Raw genomic sequence first — 10,316 nt, 5'->3', positions numbered from 1 at the left:
ACCCCGACAACCACATACTTAGAAACATTTTCCAGGAGTTGGTATAATACCTTCCAAGCCATTGTGAGATAAGTTCAACGTACGAAGCCCAATGAGATCTCCAATAATATTTGAAATATAACCTTCAAATCTATTGTTAGAGAGATCGATGATTATTTAATAATCTCATTATTATATAATCTTTATATTACTAATTCTCACATTTTAATTCCAATCAACAACTTATTCGCGAGCCAAAGGACCTTTATTGTTTTTGTGCTCATACATGCGGTACTTGGAGATAACTAAACAAATTCTTACAAGACTCATTCATGAGAATTAATGACAATTTTTAGACTATTAAAGGTTAGGTTTCTAAGCTTTACATCCTATACATGCATTTTCAATCCATTTCTGACTACTCTGGTCAATGAATGAGTGTTAATCCCAACTAGTTGCAACATAATTGTCATTTAAGTCATTTTAAGCAGAGATGGTACTTGATCAGAAATACTACATATTTAGGTTGACTGACGTTGAATTCAGAACCTTGTTGATCCTATTTAGACTACTTAACACCATTTGATCCTTACTTTATCATGGTGAAAGCTAAGTGAACCAGATAAACTCATACCAATTCCAAAACTTTTCAGGATCAGTTTATAAATTAGCATAGAGACATTAATAATATCATATTAGACTAGGGTGGAAAACCTTTATCATTTACTGGATCTTACGGAGCCTGCTCATGTACAATATGATTCGGATGATCATAGAAAAGATTCTCTTTAAGCGAACTTATTAATCATACTAGTTTAGCCATCTAAACCATGCTAAGTGTAAGTTTATGCCTAGATAGGTTCAAACAGTATAACTGCTGTTGGCACCTAATTTTTTACCTTCCATAATTTATTTTAATTTCCCAGAGTCTTTGGATATCAAACTGAGTAAAGTAGGTATTTTCTACAGATCAAAATGATTTTTGAAAATTATTTGGATGATATTTCGCCATTTCATTTGGCAAAATAATTTCTATAATACTATAAATCATTTGGAAATTAATTTACATATTTTACAATAATTATGAGACATTGGCTAAAATCAATCAAGGGAATAATTCGAAATAATTATTTATTTGGTTGTTAAAATTGATTATCAAGCATTTTTACTCCGTTTAATTCAAGAAATCTGATTAATTAAATCAATAATCATTTTTCCCTTCAAACTTTAATTCCTACACAATCAATTTACATTTTTTGTGAATTTAATAATGATTAATTAGACGTTAGTTGTGATTATATTTAAAAATTACTTATTATGTGTTTAATTGTGGCTACAATCGAAATAATCAAATGATTAGTCAATCAAGGTTCTAATTGAGATAGCCAATTTCATGGCCTAATTCAAATTAAGGGCATATTCGCAAAATCAAGTCTACTTATGCAATTAGCCATATTTTAATTAATTGATTAATTTATTAAATTATGGCTATATTTGAAACGATTTAATTGATAAGGTGTTTATTTTAATCTTTGCCTATTTAGTAAAATCGTGTATTTTCCCCGATAAACGCATATACATAAATATATGCGAATATACATATATATCCGCGTATATCACAATATATATATATATATATATATAGCATTTGGGTCGTTCCCCTTATCTTTAAAATCAGTCGAGCCCAGTCCAATAAAGGACTTGACCCGGCCCAAAAAAGAGAGCATATAATGCTCATCTTCTCAGCCAAACGGACCCCTGAAGGGGGTCATTTGCTCTCCTCTGCCATATCTTTGCCGGAAATGGCAAAATGACGGAGGTCCTCAGTCGTAGCAGCCTTTATCATGGCCAACACATTTATTGCACTACTCCATTTTCAACAAACAACACCCCAAACACGATATTGTTCTCCTCTTTCTTCTATTTTTATTAATTCATAGTCAAATCCTCCAAATCATTAAATTTTTGTTGTTGCGTTGTGGATTCAAATACACAATTCTCATTGGCCGAGTCTTGAGTGACTCGGATCGATGGAGAATGGATCGAATCGAGTCCGTTAATCGTTGTTTAGGCTAATCATAGCCGTATAGCATGAAGATGAAGAGTAATTTTTTTCAAAATTTCTTGTTTATGCCACATCGAAAAGGTAGGGTCTCTCACACATTTGGGGTTTCTATAAATAGAACCCATTTCTCAAAAAAAAAAAAGGAGATTGTCAAAAATATCCCAAATAGTGGATATCCAAAATATCCCAAAATATCCCAAAATATCTCAAAATATCTCATTTCCTGTTTCTCTATAAATAGGATGCACAGATGCAATGTTGAAAGAACAGAAGTAAGATAATCTGATATCTCTCTACATATTCTCTCTCTACATATTTCTTCTGTATATTTACTTTATAGTTATTATTTTATAACACGTTATCAGCACGAGACTCTGTCATCTCGAGCAAATACTTTACAAGCCTCGAAGGTATTGATTTCTTTGTTTTCCATTACTAATGACAAATCTTTCTAGACGTGAATTTGTAGCCTTAGATATATCCGGCAATAGCTATATGTCTTGGATTCTTGATGCCGAGATTCACCTTAATGCGATGGGTCTGGAAGACACCATCAAAGATAAAAATGAGGCATCAAACCAAAACCGTGCTAAGGCAATGATATTCCTCCGCCATCATCTTGATGAGAATTTAAAAATGGAATATCTCACGGTTAAAAATCCTCTTACGCTGTGGAATGACCTGAAAGATAGATATGATCACCTGAAGTTGGTCATACTTCCACAAGCACGTTTTGATTGGCTCCATTTAAGGTTCCAAGATTTTAAATCTGTTAAGGCATACAATTCTACTATGTTTAAAATTATTTCTCAATTGAAATTATGTGGTGAAAATATTACTGATCTTGATATGCTGGAGAAAACATTCTCCACTTTTCCTGCCTCGAGTATGCTCCTGCAGCAGCAATACCGAGAGATGAAGTTCAAAAAATATTCTGATTTAATCTCACATCTTCTAGTGGCTGAACAACATAATGAATTATTGATGAAAAATCATGAAAGCCGACCCACTGGTACTGCCCCATTCCCTGAAGTGAATGAGGCAAATTTTCGCCATTCTAGGCGTGGAAGAGGTCGTGGCCCCAGTCGTGGTCATGGTCGTGGTCGAGGAAGGGATTTTAATCATGATTCTCGTTTTGCACCATATAATACCCTTGACCACCAGCAGTGTAAAAGGAAGGATGAAAAGCATGAAGTTGTGCAAAAGAAAAATTCAGAAAATAATTGCTTTCGATGTGGAGGAAAAGGGCACTGGTCACGTACCTGTCGTACGCCAAAGCACCTTGTTGAGCTATATCAAGCCTCCCTCAAAAGGGCAGAAAAGGATGCCGAAGCAAATTTTATTTCTGAAGATAATGTTGAGCCTATGCATCTAGAAGCAGATTTCTTTGAATTCCCTGAAGGAAAAATAGATCATCTGATCGGTGATGGATCTGTATTAACTTAGATATTTCATACATGTCGTTTGTATTAGCTATTGTGGTTATGTTTCCATATATATGTAATAAAGTGTGTGTAATACTTTGTCTAATCAAAATATCTACTTCGATGTTTACTTTGCCTATTCTTTCGTTTTGAAGAATATATGGAAAATCCTCAAATATTATTTGGATCAATGACCAATCATGAAGATATTTGTGTAATTGATAGTAGAACAACGCATGCTATATTCAAAAATGAGAAATACTTTTCTTACTTGCGTAGAAAAAGGGGAAATATTAATACAATTTTTGGTAATAGAAATTAATGATCAAAGGCTCCAGAAGAGCTAATTATTTATTTACAAGTATCATGACACTAGCAGTGTCCAAATAATATATGATTATGGTGAACAAATTAATGTCTCTCGAAGAGCTTATATATGATAGTACCATTCATCTCAGATCATAATTATTTCAATCGGAAAATAAATTATAGTAAACCTGAAGTTTACTAGCGAGAAAAATGGTCATCATATTTAGACTACAGATGATTGGAAGATTGAATATCTCCAACTTATTACGGGTAGGGTCACGTGTGTAAAGCGTTACCCGAGCATGATGAGATCGCATGTCACAATAAACCAGAAGTTTTGACATAAAATTTCATGCAATAGTAAACCAGAAGTTTATTAAAAGAAATAGCACTCGTCATAGTAAACTTGAAGTTTACGGGTACAGATAATTTTATCAGTTGACAAGACCATTTTGATCGTCCTGATTTAAATCTGATGTGCTAATTGAGTATTAAAAACATATTGAAGAACTAGAAGATTCTTCAAGAATTTGTTTGTGTTGCTTGTTCTCATGATAAGTTGATTACACCAGTTAATGTTGGGACTGAATCCCCAAAATTCTGAAAAATATAAAAGGTGAGTGTGGGCCCCTTCACCTGCAATGTGATGTCTTAAATAGATGCATCTATGAGACGGTCACATGTATGTTTATTGTCAACTGGCAGTTTGACATTTACAAAGTTGCTTGCTCAAAATAATTGAGTTGGAAGCACAATTTTCAGAATATGTAATCAAGACAATCATCTTGATAATGCTGGTTTATATCTAAGTTGGTTTGGCATTGGATGCCTCCTGACCCAACTATTTCATATTTCATCTGCAAAATATGCTCTTAATGTCCCTGAAGGACAAAGTCTACAGCGTGCATGGAGCATGGTAGACCAATCGGTTCCAAATATAATAATCCTTGAAAAAGGGAGGAGCAAATGATCATAATAAGGAGGCAATGTGCTCTTGAAGAGCTATGACATAACACTTCATAGACCTTATGGGAGGGTGTGTTGTGAACTGGAAGTTCCCACATCGCTCGCACACGGGATTGTGTGCGTGCTTATAAGCAGGGCCTGAAGCCTTTACTTGTAGACGCGTTTTAAAGCCGTGAGGTGCGCCAAAGCGGACAATATCTACAAGCTGTTTATATACCTGAAAATAATTGCTTTCGATGTGGAGGAAAAGGGCACTGGTCACGTACCTGTCGTACGCCAAAGCACCTTGTTGAGCGATATCAAGCCTCCCTCAAAAGGGCAGAAAAGGATGCCGAAGCAAATTTTATTTCTGAAGATAATGTTGAGCCTATGCATCTAGATGTGGCAGATTTCTTTGAATTCCCTGAAGGAAAAATAGATCATCTGATCGGTGATGGATCTGTATTAACTTAGATATTTCATACATGTCGTTTGTATTAGCTATTGTGGTTATGTTTCCATATATATGTAATAAAGTGTGTGTAATACTTTGTCTAATCAAAATATCTACTTCAGTGTTTACTTTGCCTATTCTTTCGTTTTGAAGAATATATGGAAAATCCTCAAATATTATTTGGATCAATGACCAATCATGAAGATATTTGTGTAATTGATAGTGGAACAACGCATGCTATATTCAAAGATGAGAAATACTTTTCTTACTTGCGTAGAAAAATGGGAAATATTAATACAATTTTTGGTAATAGAAATTAATGATCAAAGGCTCCAGAAGAGCTAATTATTTATTTACAAGTATCATGACACTAGCAGTGTCCAAATAATATATGATTATGGTGAACAAATTAATGTCTCTCGAAGAGCTTATATATAATAGTACTATTCATCTCATATCATAATTATTTCGATCGGAAAATAAATTATAGTAAACCTGAAGTTTACTAGCGAGAAAAATGGTCATCATATTGAGACTACAGATGATTGGAAGATTGAATATCTCCAACTTATTACGGGTAGGGTCGCGTGTGTAAAAGCGTTACTCGAGCATGATGAGATCGCATGTCACAATAAACCAGAAGTTTTGACATAAAATTTCATGCAACAGCAAACCAGAAGTTTATTAAAAGAAATAGCACTCGTCATAGTAAACTTGAAGTTTACAGGTACAGATAATTTTATCAGTTGACAAGACCATTTTGATCGTCCTGATTTAAATCTGATGTGCTAATTGAGTATTAAAAACATATTGAAGAACTAGAAGATTCTTCAAGAATTTGTTTGTGTTGCTTGTTCTCATGATAAGTTGATTACACCAGCTAATGTTGGGACTGAATCCCCAAAATTCTGAAAAATATAAAAGGTGAGTGTGGGCCCCTTCACCTGCAATGTGATGTCTTAAATAGATGCATCTATGAGACGGTCACATGTATGTTTATTGTCAACTGGCAGTTTGACATTTACAAAGTTGCTTGCTCAAAATAATTGAGTTGGAAGCACAATTTTCAGAATATGTAATCAAGACAATCATCTTGATAATGCTGGTTTATATCTAAGTTGGTTTGGCATTGGATGCCTCCTGACCCAACTATTTCATATTTCATCTGCAAAATATGCTCTTAATGTCCCTGAAGGACAAAGTCTACAACGTGCATGGAGCATGGTAGACCAATCGGTTCCAAATATAATAATCCTTGAAAAAGGGAGGAACAAATGATCATAATAAGGAGGCAATGTGCTCTTGAAGAGCTACGACATAACACTTCATAAACCTTATGGAAATAATGAAGTGATGAGATCTCAGTAAGTTATGTCGAATTGCGAACCGATACAACATGATATCTTCTCGACAATATACAATATAGCGCGCAATATTGTATAAGGTTGTAAGGATTTGATTTCTACGTCTCTTAAAGCATGTTGACGTAGAATAATTACCAAGTAAAATGATGCATCTTGGTAGACGTAATGTTTATTGGGCCAGCAGTCCAAACAACAGAAGATGTCACATTATTTATACTGATGGATGCTGTCATGGCCTATGTGGCTTACTTGATGAAATTTATATGAAAATTCCTGAAGGATATAAAATGCTTGAAGCATTTGGTTTAAAGTCTCGGGAAATGTATTCAATCAGATTACAAAGATCATTATATGGTTTAAAACAATCAGGGCGTATGTGGTATAATCGCCTAAGTGAGTACTTGATAAATGAAGGATATATAAATGATGCCATTTGTCCATGTGTTTTTATTAAGAAAACAAAATCAGGGTTCATAATACTTGCTGTTTATGTTGATGACATAAACCTCATTGGAACTCCAGAAGAGCTCCAAAAGGCGATTGAATATTTGAAGAAAGAATTTGAGATGAAAGATCTCGGAAAGACAAAACTCAGTCTTGGTCTGCAAATTGAACATTTCGCAAAAGGGATCTTTATCCATCAATCTGCCTATACTGAGAAAGTTTTAAATCGGTTTTACATGGACAATTCGCATCCTTTAAGTACTCCTATGATTGTTTGCTCACTTGAAGTGAGCAAAGATCCGTTCCGACCTCAGGAAGAAAACGAAGAGCTACTTGGTCCTGAAGTACCATATCTTAGCGCAATAGGTGCACTTATGTATCTTGCTAATGCTACAAGACCTGACATAGCATTTTCTGTTAATTTGCTAGCAAGATATAGCTCTTCTCCTACACGGAGGCATTGGAACGGGATTAAGCATATATTGCGATATCTGAAGGGAACTAGCGATATGGGTCTGTTTTATACTAACAAAGGTAGTACAGATCTTGTTGGTTATGCAGATGCAGGTTATTTATCTGATCCACATAAAGCTCGATCTCAAACGGGCTATCTGTTTACATGCGGAGGTACTGCTATATCATGGCGATCGACCAAGCAGTCCATTGTTGCTACTTCTTCAAATCATGCTGAGATAATCACTATTCATGAAGCAAGTAGAGAATGTGTGTGGTTGAGATCAGTGATACATTTCATCAGAGAAAGATGTGGCTTGAAGTGTGATACAAAAATACTAACAGTATTATATGAAGATAATGCTGCATGCATAGCTCAATTAAAAGGAGGTTTCATAAAAGGAGATAGAACAAAGCATATTTCACCAAAGTTATTTTTCACACATGATCTCTAGAAGAATGGTGATATTGATGTGCAACAAATCCGTTCAAGTGACAATCCTGCAGATTTGTTCACTAAATCTTTGCCAACTTCAACTCTTGAGAAGATGATATTCAAGATTGGAATGCGAAGACTCCGACATCTGAATCTTGGTCTTCGTCAGGGGGAGTGAAATACGTGTTGTACTCTTTTTCCCTTAACCAAGTTTTGTCCCATTGGGTTTTCTTGGTAAGGTTTTTAATGAGGCAACTCTCAAAGCGTATTATTAGATATGCGCACTCTTTTTCCTTCATTAGGACTTTTTCCCACAGGGTTTTTCCTAATAAGGTTTTAACGAGACACATCATCTATTAATGGATATCCAAGGGGGAGTGTCAAAAATATCCCAAATAGTGGATATCCAAAATATCCCAAAATATCCCAAAATATCTCAAAATATCTCATTTCCTGTTTCTCTATAAATAGGATGCACAGATGCAATGTTGAAAGAACAGAAGTAAGATAATCTGATATCTCTCTACATATTCTCTCTCTACATATTTCTTCTGTATATTTACTTTATAGTTATTATTTTATAACAGAGATAATATTTGACTAGATATTATGATACCTACTTGAGTTTGCATTCATCTATTTAGCCTTATTAAATGTTATAGTGGTTTGTCGTGGGTGCGCATTCATCTATTTAGCCTTATTAAATGTTATAGTGGTTTGTCGTGGGTAAAGGTGTTAACCGGTTGGAACCGGAACCGGTTAGGAAACCGGCCGGTTCCGGTTCCAAAACCGGAACCGCCTAACCGGTTCCGGTTCCGGTTTACCGGTTTTAAATCTCAAACCGGAACCGGTCCGGTTTGGAGTGATTAAAATCTATTTTTTTTTTGTTTTTTGTATTATATATATATATTATAGTATTTATTTGTATATTGTAGCTATATTTTCATATGTTATATAACTTTATAATTAAAGTTTAAATATTTACTGACTAACAGCAAGTCAGCAATACAGAATAGTGCTTTTCGTATACATATATATGTATAACTTACATATACATATATATATACTATATATACTTAATATATATACTATATATATTTATATACTTATATACTTTAGTTTTTTTAATTTTTTTACCGGTTTAACCGGTTCCGGTTTTACCAGTTTAATCGGTTCCGGTTTCCAAAATATTGGAACCGGACCGGTAAACCATTAAATGGTTAACCGGAACCGGTTAACCGGTTCTACCGGTTCCGGTTTAACCGGTTAAAACCGGTAAGACCAAACCGGTTACCACCCTTAGTCGTGGGTGCGCATTCATCTATTTAGCCTTATTAAATGTTATAGTGGTTTGTCGTGGGTGCCTGAGATCTATTGAATCCATCTGAGGTTATATGTCCATGTTATGCCATTTCAGTATTATAGTCTTGTTGTCTTGTTGTGATTACTTGTATCAAGTTCTGACATCTATTGAATTCATTTGAAATTATGTATCCTTGTTAGGCGGTTTGAATATTATGGTGTTGTTATGGCTATTTGCATCAGGTTTGCCCTTCGAACCTTGTTCTTTTATCAAATGAGACCTTAAGGGTCTGTTTGGTCTTGTGCGTGTGTGTATATGTGTACGCTGAGAGAGTTCAGTCGGGTCTGGCCTTGTTGGGCTGGACTCGGTCCAACTTAAAAAAAAGAGAGTAAATGGCCCTCTTATGCATATATATACACATCGTATACATGTATATGTGTATATATATGTGTGTGCGCGCGCATATAAAAAGGACGAATCATGCAAATTAGTAATATGGACAAAAATTTAAAAGGTTTATAATTAACTGAAGCATTTCATTTATAGCCAAATTCAGACTAGTTAACCAATTAATTAAGCTAATGGACACGACTAATTATAAAAAGACTTAAGCTTGCAATTATGGCCTTAATTTATTTAAATCATGAAATTGGGTATTTCAATTATGGCCAACCAACAATTGATTAGTTTCAATTGTAGCAGCAATTAATCACATAATAAACAATTTATAAATATAATCACAATTAATCATTTAATTAATTATTAAAAAATTGTGCAAATGCAAATTGATTATGCAGGGGTTAAAATTTGAGAGGTAAAATGATTATTTATTTAATTAATCAAATTTCTTGAATTAATGGAGTAAAATACTTGTTAATTAGACCTTCAATAATTTTAACAATTAATTCAATAATTGTTTTAAATTATTTTCTGATTAAGCTTGGCAACTGTTTTACATTAATAGCAAGAATATGTGAATTATATATATGGCAAAATATTATCAGAATAATTTTGTAAAATCATTTTGATTTATAGAAAATACATATTTCACTCCATTTGAGATCCAACAACTCCGTGCAATTAAAATAAACTATTGGAGGTCAAAAATTAGGTGTCAGCAATACCAATCATATACTTACA

The sequence above is a fragment of the Lycium barbarum genome, chromosome 3, assembly GCF_019175385.1.
Source record: "Lycium barbarum isolate Lr01 chromosome 3, ASM1917538v2, whole genome shotgun sequence".
Taxonomy (NCBI): domain Eukaryota; kingdom Viridiplantae; phylum Streptophyta; class Magnoliopsida; order Solanales; family Solanaceae; genus Lycium; species Lycium barbarum.
The sequence above is the reverse complement of the archived record's forward strand: the minus strand, read 5'-3'. Positions refer to the sequence as shown.